The 12,325-nt window shown below is 37.4% G+C and overlaps 1 protein-coding gene and 1 pseudogene across 7 annotated transcripts in view; one reads left to right on the plus strand and one right to left on the minus strand.

Moving 5' to 3' along the window:
- HMBOX1 (homeobox containing 1) overlaps window positions 1–12,325 on the minus strand; it is a 230,244-nt gene that overhangs the window by 177,083 nt on the left and 40,836 nt on the right. The window lies entirely within an intron of this gene.
- On the plus strand, window positions 10,750–11,060 carry LOC101639656 (annotated as a pseudogene).

Below are 12,325 nucleotides of genomic sequence, written 5' to 3' on the forward strand. Positions count from 1 at the left end.
TGCGATGTAGCAACGATGAAACATACAGCTTTTCTCTAGTTCCTAAATGTTTCCTCCCTGCTCCCACTATCATGATCTGAATTCTACCTTGCAAGTCTGGCTAGACCAGAGGATGTACACTGGCACAGACAGGAACTGGAAACACAGGGAATCCAAGGTGGATGATCCCTTCAGGACCAGTGGGGTGAGTGGCATACTAGGAGGGTAGACGGAGGGTGGGTTGGAAAGGGGGAACCGATTACAAGGGTCCACATGTGACCTCCTTCCTGTGGGATGGACAACAGAAAAGTGGGTGAAAGGAGACGTCGGACAGGGCAAGATATGACAAAATAATAATTTCTAAATTATCAAGCATTCATGAGGGAGGAGGAAGCGGTGAGGGAGGGGAGAAAATTAGGAGCTGATGCCAGGGGCTTAAGTGGAGAGCAAATGTTTTGAGAATGATAAGGGCCAATGAATGTATAAATGTGCATTACACAATTGATATATGCCTGGATTGTGATAAGAGTTGTATGAGCCCCTAATAACATGATTAAAAAAAAAAAGAAACTGAAAATTCCATTATCTTTTATTTTGATTTCCCCTAAACTTTTTAAGGCTTTCTATATGTATAAATCACTTATCATAATAATGAATTTGAACACAAAAAATTCCTCCCAATAATCATGACAGTATATCCAAACCTTATGGAAATAGTCTCTAGATTTGTATTACAACTAAATATGAAGAGCGTATGATTTGGTTTGACTAAATCAATCATATTCACAATTGTGCTTGGTATATAACAGGAGTGTTATAGAAATTTGCTGACTGATTGAACAAAATTTACTAAGCATTATCTTTGTCTTCTAATTTTTTCTATTTCATTTTTTAAAGGGCAGTACAAAATGTTTCAAAGCTTTTACTTACACTTATACTAAGTTTGAAAGTTTTATACTTTAAATACAGTGAACTTCTGATGTGAAGAAGGTAAGAACTAAACAAAGGGGCAAGCTTACAACAAAACTGTAAGAAAAGCACACAGAGCATGCATAGACAGACAAGAAAACAAATGCACCCTTATGCCTTTATGTGGAGATTACGGTTATAGTCAGCAAGTATTTTGAATGACTTCCTTTTAATAAATTGGCTCACCAAACTTCTAACTAAAACAAAGCCCACTATGTTTGGACCTTTTCAGTTCCTAATAATTCTATATTGGTTTTCTGAGACTTTGTAATTCTTTACCAAAGCAGTCTCCTCTTCTCCAGCAGTATGACGGTGAATTTGAACAGCTGATCATAAGGCTAGCAGTAACACTGCCAGGGCTCCACCAAACTTCTAATAACTGATAAAACTGGCACTGATCCCCAAAGTTTGTTAACTTATTAAAAATGAAAAGATAAAGAAATGTGATAGGAAAAATATAATAAAAATAAATTAATGATTTTTCACATAGAGTAAATATAAACCCTTTTAAAAAATAATAACTATATTCTTGTTGAAAATTACATCACGTCATTTGTAGATAGCATTTTTCTACCTAATAGGTTAAAGTTAGTAAAAAATAATAGCATCTTGTAAGATCTGATTTCTAAGATATACCTATTATAAGAAAACCTACTAAAGATTAAGAATGAACATAAATTCGATATAGAAAGGTACGTCAGTAATGTGTACCCATATGTAATAAATACAGGTTAGTTAGACTTAAAACTAGAACTGATAATAATTTTACCTAGCTAATGTTAAAATCTAGAAGAGATAAAAAATGCTATTATTTATAGCAATAGATTTATTCATAATTCACTTCGTATTCAATATATCTGTAGATCTAGCTACATACAAAATAAACACCTTGTTCTTTACAAATAATATTTGAAATACCTTTTTGATTAGGTCTTTCATTTTTTAATTCTTAACTTTTACTTAAACAAAATTAAAACTTAAAAAAAGGAATAAATGTTAAACATTGGTCTGTAAGTATTCATTTACCAAAGAATTTAAAGCATTATGTTTTTTATATTGTCTATTTCTCCCTTTGAGCGTTTGCAACAAAATATGATTTAAAACAATTCAAACTACAATTACCTTTCAGGGAAAGTAAAAAAGGCATGTGTGCTTAGTACTTTGGCACCCAGTGCTTTGACATGTCTGAGGTACAATCCTTCATCTTCCTTGGTTATCTGCTTGTCAGGTGATCATCTGCCCTTAAAGAAAGGCTGTATCTTAAACACTGAGCAACCAATATTCTGTCACTTTCCTTTTCTGACACTTTATCAAAGAAAAATATATTATTTGCTTTTTAATTTCCTAATTTAGAACTGATAATATAAAGAAATGCTTTAAAAGATGCCACCATATCTGGATAAAGCTCCTACTGTTTAAAACTGGATTATAACTTTATTATAGTCTTTACTGAATCCAGGTGCTTAAATGACTTTAATCACCCATGTCATCAGATCTTTATTTTTAAAAACTTTCACTCCTGGCCCAGATAATGACTATGCCTTTGCATTACCTTGATTCTAGTACTTTCAGACACGCTAAACGAAAGGTTTGAAACACTGAAGTTTCATGTGATGGTAAAAGTTATTTATATACTTAAATGAAGCACAAATGAAATTACCAGTTTTTGGAAATGAAAGCGCGGATATCATTAGAGACCCCACAGAGATTAAAAAAAGATAAGGCACAACAACAAACTATAAGCCTATACTGTCAGTAATTTAGATGAAATGGGCCAACTCCTTGAAATTCATAATCTACCAAAGACATAATCTGGTAATCCAGTGAGTATTTTAAAAATTGAGTCCCTATTTAAAAATATTTGAAAAAGAAAATTCCAGTCCCAGTTGGTTTCACTGGCAAATATTCTATAACAAAATAATGGCAATTATACTAAATCTTTTCTAGAAAATATATTGGAAGGAAACATTTCCCAAAGCATTTTATAAAGTCAGAATAACTAATACAAAAGCGAGAAAAATAAATCACATGAAAAGTAAACTATAGGCTAACAACTGTCATAATCACAAACACAAAATACTCAACAAATGAACAGTCAAATAAATTCAGTGATACATAATATGAATAAGTGGAGTTTAACCTGATGCAGCATTATTATGGCAAATTCAATGTGATTCTGTGTAACAAACTAACAAAGAACTAATCTCAGTAACTGCAGAAGAGCACTTATCAAAATGTAACATTTACTCGTGGCCAAAATTTAAAGCAAACTTGAAATAAAGAACTTCCTTAAAGTGATAAAGAGTATCTAAAGCAACACCTACCATTAACATCATGCTTAACGGTTAAAGATTAAATGCTTTGCCATTGCACCTCTCGTGATATATATACAAGGGAACTTTCAAAAGTTCGTGGAAAAACTTCATCTTTCAAGTCCCTTTTTCTATGAGCTTATTGAAGAGTGCTTATGAATGTATATACACACAATGGAGAAGCTCTATGTCTGCCCTCTGAACAAGACCAGGATCTACTACTACTAGTAGAACAGACCATCAACTGCTCAATATTAAATCCAAGTTGAAGCAAAAGAAAATTAAAACAAGCTCATGAGAGGCAAAGTACAATTTTGAGTATATTCTGTCTGAATTTAGAGACCATCTCAAGAATAGAAATTTAATGACTCATGACCAGGAGTGGTCTGAGACGACTCCAAGAACATCATATATGAAGGAAAAGATCATTAAAGGCAGGAAAGAAAACATACAAACATAATACATAGTCTCACAATACATATACCACAGGCTTTAAAACAGAATTTGGTTCAGTCTGACACTGGAACTGCTTAGCTGACTTGAACTGCAAGGTGGGAGTGCTGGGGAAAGCTACATACTCCTATGGCAAAAGGGGGTGAGGCTGGTTTGCAAATCTGTTTGCTCAGGTGCCAGGCATAGAGGGCATGTATTGACCTCCCTGAGCCCTAGGGCCATTCCTCCTCTTGGCTTGCTTCCTGCCTCCTGGGTCATTCTTCTCAAACCCAGAAGGCTGGCAATCCCAGCTGATGCCACAACAGAAGCCACCTGGAGACAGAAACATGGGTTGTCAGGAATAAATCGTCTTTCAGGGGAGCAACGTAGAGGTCTGGGTCATTTTACTCGTATACTGTCTTGAGTTGCTGCAGCCTGCCAAACACTATGTCAGGTTCTGGGGCTAAATGATGAACAGAAAGAGTGAGGAGAATTGCTCTTCAGTTTCATCCCATGAGGACCTTAGTGTTAGCAGCCCCATCAGTTTACATGCGGCAGTTATTGCACCCACTCCAACACCCTTTTGTTTCTAGCTCTCCTGATCCCTTGAGCTAGAAAACACCCTGGATAATATTTGTTACCATGTGTAGATGCTAGATTTTGATTTCCACAGACACCCCAAATCTGGAACTTTCAGGCATAATTGCCTTCAGGCTGGCATCTTTGGGAGACCACTTTTAGGAGTTTGAGGTTATGCCTGGAGTAAGGAAACTAGGGCTCGCTACCAAATGTAACTCATTTGTGTGTGTGTGTGTGTGTGTGTGTGTGTGTGTCGGGGAGGGGGTAACCCTTTCTTAAAGACATTGCCCCATTTGTCACCACATACACTCCCCTTTTAATATATAAGTCATCCCTCTAGTATCTGTCTCTCTCTAGCAGTAAACCGAGGAGAGCTGGGTGGAGGTTGGCAAGGTTAACCAGATGCCCACTTTGTTCTAAACCTCAGATCTGGTAGCTGCTTCCAAAGCAGATACCATATGACTCACTTGGACTGAGTGTTGAGCCCTAGCCTCTGCTCTCATCCTGCACCCAGTTGTTGTCACCAGATCATCAATTTCTGGCTGGCAGTTCAAGAACTAAACCCTAAGCCCATTTATACTGAAGGCTTCAGCTGGGACTCTGCATCAGATAGAAGAGTTAACCAGGGTGTGTCTGCTATTCTGGACAACACAGTTTGCTGTCTTTATAACATCAAGGTCATTTGAGTGAGAGGTGTCAGATACCTTTTGATCTTAGCTCTTGCTCTTACCTGCTCAGCTCAGCAGATACTGAGAGTACTTTCCAGAAAGGCATCCCTTACAAGAAAGCCTTGTAGATTATATTTAACACTTGTTGCTTGTAGCTTGGGAAAAACCTTCTTTCCCTCAAGACACATTATGAACAAAGAGGGAAAAAAAAGAACAAAAAGCACATGGTCAGTGGGTGACTCCATAGAAGTGACCGGTCTTTAACAAGCTGGAGCCCTCTCCTCTACATCTCTATTGGCCAGGTGGCCTGCTTCCCACAAGCATTGCAAGTGCCATGGTGTGCAAATGACAGGCCCTGCCATCCAGGAAGTGCCTGAAGACCCCCCAACCCTGCACAATAATTCCCCAGACCAGAGCCACTGATGTACAAAGAAGACTTAACAAAAACGTACTTTAATTTACAAAGAAAGAAAATTCTGTATATTGTATCAGAATTGTAAAAATATGGCAATCTTGAGAGTTTAATATCTTAAACTTAAAAAAATTCCCTGCAGATCATTGATTTTATATTGAATAAACTTCCAAGTCACCCCTCGCTTTGTGGGGTGAATCTTGTGTCAAAGACCATATCCCAAAGGGGCTTGTCTCAGAGTTGCTTCTAGCTGCCAAAGCCTGGGAAGGAATTTGTTCTTAAAAGTTTTTAATTGAAACAACTAAGCCCACATGGAAGAAGCACACCAGCCTGTGAGATCACAAGGCGTCGAAGGGATCAGGTATCAGGCATCAAAGTTAAAAAAAAAAAATCATTGCATTGTGAATGAGGGGGAGTGGGAAATTGGACATCCCCTTGCAGAAGGGTTGTGGGGAGGAGACGAGCCAGTCAGGGTGCAGTGTAGCAATGATGAAATATACAATTTTCCTCTAGTTCTTGAATGCTTCCTCCTCCCAACCATCATGATCCCAATTCTACCTTACATATCCGGCTGGACCAGAGGATGTACACTGGCACAGATAGGAACTGGAAATACAAGGAATCCAGGACAGATGAACCCCTCAGGCCCAGTGGTGAGAATGGAGATATCGGGAGGGTGGAGGGAAGGTGAGGGAGAAAGGGGGAACAGATTATAAGGTCTACATATAACCTCCTCCCTGGGGGGCAGACAGTGGAGAAGTGGATGAGGAGAGATGTCGGATGGGGTAGGATATGACAAAATAATAATTTATAAATTATCAAGGGTTCAGGGGGGGGGGGGAGGGAAAATGAGGAGCTGATACCAAGGGCTCAAGTAGAAAGCAGTTGTTTTGAGAATGATGATGGCAACATGTACAGGTGTGCTTGACACAATTCATGTATGTATGGATTGTGATAAGAGTGTAGAGCCCCTAATAAAATGATAAATAAATAAATAAAACCAAAACCAAACAAAAGATTATGAAATTCCTTTTAATAACACACAAAAAACAAAATGAAAGTCAAAAGGATTATGAAACTTCCTCTTGGAGTATAGTAGCTAAAATGAAAGGAAGAAATGATGGAATAAAAGGGTTCAACAGAAGATCTCAAAGGAGAGCTCGAGAAGATAAACTGTAGTATTAAAATGAAATGTGCAAAGATGAGGGCTTTGAAAGTCAAAAAGAAAGAATGCATTGAGCATACTCAAGCTGAAAAAAACTGAGGAAAACTTTAAATCTCAAGTTACAATACTGAAAGATCTTATGGACAAAATATTGAATGTTGCAGGAAAAGTATCAAGCAGAGATTGAAGGAAAAGATAGTCACTGTACCATAAAGAATTGGTCACTGTTCAACTATTTCAGGAGGCAGTATATGACCTGGAACCACGGTACTGAAGGAAGAAGTCAAAACTGCACTTAAGTCACTGGAGAAAAGCAAGGCTCCAGGAATTGATAGAATACCAACAGAGATCCTTCAACAAATGGCTACAACTCTGGAAGCACTCACTCGTCACTGCCAAGAAATATGGAACACACACACACACACACAAAAGAAATATGGAACACAGCTACCTAGCTAAATGACTAGAAGAGATCCATATTTGTGCCGATTCCAAAGAAAGACAATCCAACGGAATGGAGACTTATCAACAATATGACTATCACATGTAAATATCACATGTAAGTAAAAATTGCTGATGATAGTTCAAAAACATTTGCAGCAGTATGTTAACAGGGCGCTGCCAGAAATTCCAGGTCAGACTTGGAAGTGAACATAAAACAAGAAGTATCATTGCTGACATCAAGTGACTCTTGGCTAAAAGTACAGATTATCAAAAAGATGTTTACTTGTGCTTTATTGACGGTGCAAAGGTATTCCAATGTGTGGGTCCCAACAAACTATGGGTAATTTGTGAGGAATGGGAATTCTAGGATACTTCACTGTGCTTGTGCGAAACCTGTACAGACAGATATTCGAATGCAACAAGACAATACTGGACAGTTTAAAATGAGGAAAGGTGTTCATTAGTGTTGTATCCTTTCTGCCATACAATTCTAGCTGTATGCTGAGCAAATTAATTGTAAAGAAGCTGGACGACATGAAAAATACAGTTTCAGGATGGAAGACAATAATTGATGCCTTTGAATTATGTTGGCAAAGGATATGAAATATATCAAAGAATACCAGAAAAACAAATCAGTCTGCCAAAGAGTATAGCCTGAGACGTTCCTTAGATGCAAGGATAATGAAGCTTTGTCTCATGTACTAGGAGGTGTTGGTCCTTGAATGTTTTGAGAAATGATATACAAATGCGCTTTACACAATTGATGTGTGTATGGATTGGGATAACAGTTGTATGAGCCCCTAATAAAATGTTAAAAACAAACAAACAAACAAATAAATAGAAACACCCCCCTCAAAAAAAAAGAAAGTGGAAAATTGCAGAAGCAGTTAGATACATTTTATCTTCCTTTATCTTCATTTATGTTTGTTCTAGTTTTGGAGGATGAGGGGCAAGGAGAGATCATTTTAAGGCGTTCAAGAAGAAAGAATGTTTGACACTGACTGTGGTGGCATTTGTACAATACTGCTCGATGTGACTACTATGGGATGATATCTCTATTAGCTCCCAATAAAAAGGTTTTAGGAAAAAAAAAAAGAGAGAAAAAAAGATACTATGCTTGGTAGAGAGTCAGTTAAAAAGGGGAAGACTCTCAATGAGATGGATTGACACAGTGGCTACAAATGGCTCAAACAGAGCAAGGATTATCAGTATGGCACAGGCACCCAATTTTTTCTTCTTGTACAGAGGGTCACTATGAGCCAGAACCAATTGAATAACACCTAACAACAATAATATATAGTCAAGACAGTGTAAATTTTTTAAAAAAGGAATAGAAAAGTCCAGAAATAGGCCTATATGAAAATGGTTAAAAAAAATTGACAAAGATGAAAAGGCAATTCAATGTAGGAAAAAAATAACCTTTTCACAAAATGGTGTTGGAACAATTAGAAATCTACATCTGGAAAACTGACCTAAGCCTCAAATATTTTATAAGGGTTAACTGAAAACATATCATAGACTTACTTGCAAAACCTAAAACTACTTATATAAAAGCCCTAGAAAATCTTTTGTGATTTTGTAGAGTTCTTGTGTATAACACCAAAAGCATTATCCTTAAAAGGAATATACACAATAAATAAACAAATAAATAAATAAATGAAAGCTTGTGCTCTAAACAAAATACTAAGACAATGAAGATGTTTGTCAGAGTTGGAAAAAAATTTTGTATATCACATATTTTTGACAAGCTGAGTGCAAGAAGCCAATCTGTAATTGCACATGCTGTATATTTTTATGGCATTCTAAAAGAAAAAAAACCCAACTATGAACATGAAGAACAAATGCCAGGGATTGGGGACCATAAAAGTACAGCAAGAAGGAATTCTGGGGGGTAACTTGACTGTTTTATCAATGCTTTACAAAAACTCGCAACTTATATACCAAAAAGAATGGCTAAATATGTCACATACAATATTAATTTTAAAGCTATATAAACTAGTTTAACATGTAATTTCACTCAGAAATACATTTTAGGATCACATAAAAGAACTAAATTTTGAAACAAGAAATAATTTGAGGACAAAAGGCATATAAATACTGACATTTCTACCTAATAAGTGGCATTGTCATAGCATGGGCAATTAGCTATAGTCAAACATATTAGGGGAGGGAGGGCCTTGAGAAAGGTGATAAAGGAACAATGACTAGCTTAAGGTAAAGTACTCTACCACACAACTTGATCTAAAAAGAAACTGCAATGGAGAAGCTATCTTTTATTTCCTTTGATTCTAAACTGCTAAAACCAATATCAATTTTAATGATGCACAAAATGAATTTTTACACTCCTTTATTCAATGGCTTTTAACTGTCAACCCAGAGTATTCTGAAAATATTCAAGGATTACTACACACTATTTTCATTATTCCTCACAAAACTCCACTGCTTTCTTGATTAACGCAGCCCACTAAATCTCAGAGCCCTTCTGTGATTTGCAACCAACTGAGGTGGCATATAGTTTTCTTAAGTTCACAAGTGTATTTTCTTGTGGGTGCTTATTTTTAAAGATACTTAAATAATATAATCAATTATAAATATACAGAAAAGCTGTATTATACTATTTTAACCAATAGAAGTATAATCTTAATATTTATTTAACTTTTTGCTACTTCATAATTTTTCACTTTATTCTTCAAATATAACAGCTGTTAAAACTGTAGACTCCATTTAAAACCCTGTTAAATGAGAGTAATCTCTGAGTTCAATTAGTGTATTAAAACATTTTAATGAGCCACCTTAGTTTTACCTCTTCCCTACTATTATTTCAAAACATTCCTGTCCTCATCCCTTAGCTGATTATAGTTGTATACTTCATCTACATGCCTTTATTTCCATACCCAGTTATGTATTTTGTTTTGCACAGCAAATGCCATCCAATTGAAAAACAAACCCATGAGTGGGTAAGTAAAATTTTTTTGCTAGAGTCATAAAAATATAATATGTAAAGCTATTGTTTCTTGGGATAGCTTCCCTTCAGGTCTACACATTTCTAAAGGCAGTGTATTCATCTTTCAAACTCTACACTGAAGAATTCCACTCTTCAATTTATACCACGTCAAAACCAGAGTTTTAGCATCTAGAAACTCAAATTGTGTTCCTTTTAAATGTTCTTTGAATTTGGGACAAAAAGAAGTCTAAGGGGTAAGATTAGGCTGTAGGTTGGGCAGGGAAAGGTTTCTCAAAGAAATTCTCATAGGACAGCCTGTGCTACCCAGAAAAATGAGCAAATGTATTATCATGATGGAAAAAAAAAATTCTTCAATACTACTTTCCTGGCCTTTTGCTCACCAATGCAATTTTCAATTTTCTTAAAAGTTTCTTTAAAATAAGCCCCTGTGATCCTGTGTCCTTCTGGAAAATCTATCAAAATTACCTCTATGGAGTCTCCAAAAGTAACTGTCATGAACTTCTGAGCTGCCCTCTCTCCCTTGGATCTATCTGGTCTAACAGGTTCACTTGGAAGCCAATGTTTTGAGTGAACCTTGGTGCCTGAATATTATTGCTAAATATAAGACTTGTTCCCAGTTATGATTCATTACATTAAGCAACATTCAAGCTAATGAAGACAATCTTTGAACTCTTCCCAGCCTTTCTTAAAATCCATGATCCACCTCAAAACTGTTTTATGTGGGTCAGTGGCGGCAGGGAGGGGAGCCAGAGAACTTGGGGGCCCAGAGCCGGAGCCAAGCTGAGGTCGGGGCAGCAGCCCAAAGCGGGGCCTGTGGGACCGCGATGGGCATGGAGATGGAGACCATCTCCCCTGGAGACGGAAAGGCGTTTCCCAAGAAGGGCCAGACGTGTGTGCTACACTACACAGGAATGCTCCAAAATGGGAAGAAATTTAATTCATCCCGAGACAGAAACAAACCTTTCAAGTTCAGAATTGGCAAACAAGAAGTTATCAAGGGCTTCGACAAGGGCGCGGCCCAGATGAGCTTGGGGCAGAGGGTGAAGCTTACCTGCACCCCTGATGTGGTGTATGGAACCACGGGCCACCCTGGTGCCAACTCATCTTTGACGTGGAGTTGCTCAACTTGGAGTGAAGGCAAGAGGGGACTCACCGGGGATGGAGGTGGCTGCTGCCCACTCTTAGCCCTGCTCCGCCACGGGGACGGCTCCTCCTGCGCGGGGCTCTTGACAGTGTGCTAATAACCTCACAGCCCCACGACACTCTCCAGCCTCTCGGCCCAAGCTGCTCTCTATGTGTGTTTGTCATGGTCCCCACGCATCTTCGCTTGAGGAAACTTCAGTTGCCATTCGATCCGTATCAGGTTGTGCATGCAGTCGCCACGCCTGGTCGCAGAACCCCGAGATTCCTTGTTCGCACAGTCGACACTGCCTTACCTTCCTTCAGCCAGACACGCAAGGTACTCAGCCACGGAATGAACGTGCTGTACACAGAGGGACTTGAGCCAGTCACCTTTGTTGTCACGTGTCTGTTCTGTTCGCTGCTAAATTCAACAGATATTCTATTTGGAAATAGTATGTAAAATAAAGGCTATGTACTCTCAAAAACAACAACAACAACACTGTTTTATGTGGGGTAGCACTCCTATAAACTTGTTGCAATGCTTTAGATTACTGGGGGGGGGGCAAAAAAAAAAAAGAATTGTTTAAGAAGTGTCTATTTGTGTGGTTTTTTAATTTGATATTAACCTGGGTCTAAAAGTCATTTTTATCCATGGTACAAAAGTATTTTTTTTGGGAACCACCCTATGGAAATTGAAAATTTGTCTGCAGCCATCCACTGATTACAAAAACATGTCTAAAAACATTTTAAGTGGAATATACTTGTGAACACAAGAACTGGAACCCTAATAACAATACTTTCTGACTTACTGTGGTACAGGCTCATAAAATACATCAGCATTAGTTATCAAGGTAGTCAAATAACTGCAACAGAAGAAAAAACAGGGAAGCAAAATCACTCATCTCAAAACACGTGAGAACTACTGCCTTGTCAGAATAAACCGGGAACGGTAATATGGAGGGTCATCTTGGCTGTACCATGTAGAAGAGCAATAAATGTATATGAAAAGCTTTAAAAATCAAGTCCTTGAGTATACTGTGCTATAAGCAATCTTTTACGACATCTAAAAACATAAAAATACAGGGCAATTCAGTCTTCTTCCTCCACAACTAAACAGTTAATGGTTAAAATTTATGAATAGATTTGCTTCTACTGATAAATATCTTGATTTCTAGCTCACAACTATATTAAGATTAACAGACTTATTTTTTTTAATCATTTTATTAGGGGCTCATACAACTCTTATCACAATCCATACATACATCAATTGTGTAAAGC

Source organism: Echinops telfairi, unplaced genomic scaffold (assembly GCF_000313985.2).
Source record: "Echinops telfairi isolate 266 unplaced genomic scaffold, ASM31398v2 ScPeMD7_9;HRSCAF=40, whole genome shotgun sequence".
NCBI lineage: Eukaryota > Metazoa > Chordata > Mammalia > Afrosoricida > Tenrecidae > Echinops > Echinops telfairi.